This window comes from Tupaia chinensis, unplaced genomic scaffold (assembly GCF_000334495.1).
Source record: "Tupaia chinensis unplaced genomic scaffold, TupChi_1.0 Scaffold140548_1, whole genome shotgun sequence".
NCBI classification, from domain to species: domain Eukaryota; kingdom Metazoa; phylum Chordata; class Mammalia; order Scandentia; family Tupaiidae; genus Tupaia; species Tupaia belangeri.
The window spans coordinates 1,681,061-1,682,143 of NW_006200423.1; the positions used below are offsets into that span (position 1 = coordinate 1,681,061).

General features: G+C 40.7%; 1 pseudogene; it reads left to right on the forward strand.

Annotated features, from left to right (window-relative positions):
* On the forward strand, positions 1 to 866 carry LOC102491126 (charged multivesicular body protein 1b-2-like; annotated as a pseudogene).
* The last annotated feature ends 217 nt before the right edge of the window (positions 867 to 1,083 follow it).

The following is a 1,083-nucleotide window of genomic DNA, read 5'->3' on the forward strand; positions in this document are numbered from 1 at the left end:
ATGGACATTAATGAGGTAGGAATGGATAGATAGATACCAGCATCCTCCTGTGGACAAGTTATGAGCATCCACAGGCCCAGCAGACTAACGCTTTCAGAGAAGCTCTCTGTGCCTAGAACTCTGCACAACTCATATCCCCTGTCACCACAGATGAGGTTCTGCTTCCTGATCTAACTATGAGGCACTTGGTCCTGCCATCAGAACTTTGCTGCATTTTTCTCAGAATGAGAAAAATGGGACCATGTCAAATATAGGACTTCAAATTTGCTGTAAAACAACTTAATAAGAATGCCGAAAAATGTGACAAAGACCAAAAGGCTGAGAAGGCCAAGATGAAAAAGGCCATTCAGAAAGGCAATACTGAAGTTGCAAGAATATATGCTTAATAAATGCAACCCACCAGAAAACCAAGCAATTAATTTATTGAGAATGAGCACCAGGGTTGATGCTGTAGTAGCCAGAGATCAAACTGCAGTAACAATGGGAAGGTAACAAAGTCCATGGCAGATGTAGTTAAGTCTGTGGATGCTACACTGAGGAGTATGAACCGTGAAAGGATTTCTGCCTTGACGGACAAATTTGAACACCAATTTGAAACACTGGATGATCAAACTCAACAAATGGAAGACACAGTGAGTAATACTAACAACGCTAACAACATCACAAAACCAAGTAGATATGCTTCTTCAAGAAATGGCAGATGAAGCTGGCCTTCATCTCTATCTGGAACTACCACAGGGTCAAACAGGCCCTGTTGGCAAAGTCTTGCTTCTACAGAACAAGACGGGCCATCACAGAGACATGCTCGTCTTTGTGATCAAGTGTACTTCAAAGAACTGGTGCTTCCGTGCTTCACTTGCTTATAGAACGTTCCTTGTGTGTACATTTAGATAAGTTGCACTCCAGTTAACACTAAAAGCATTACATATGCCAGAATGCTTAAACATTATTTGCATATAATGTCTTCTTTTGCCTCTAATACATTAAGAAATTCCAGGAAATCTCCACCTTGACAGATTTGATAGTTCTGTATACTGTGTGTAAAAGTGTGAGGGGCGTATTTTTGTAGACATCTTTAACAGA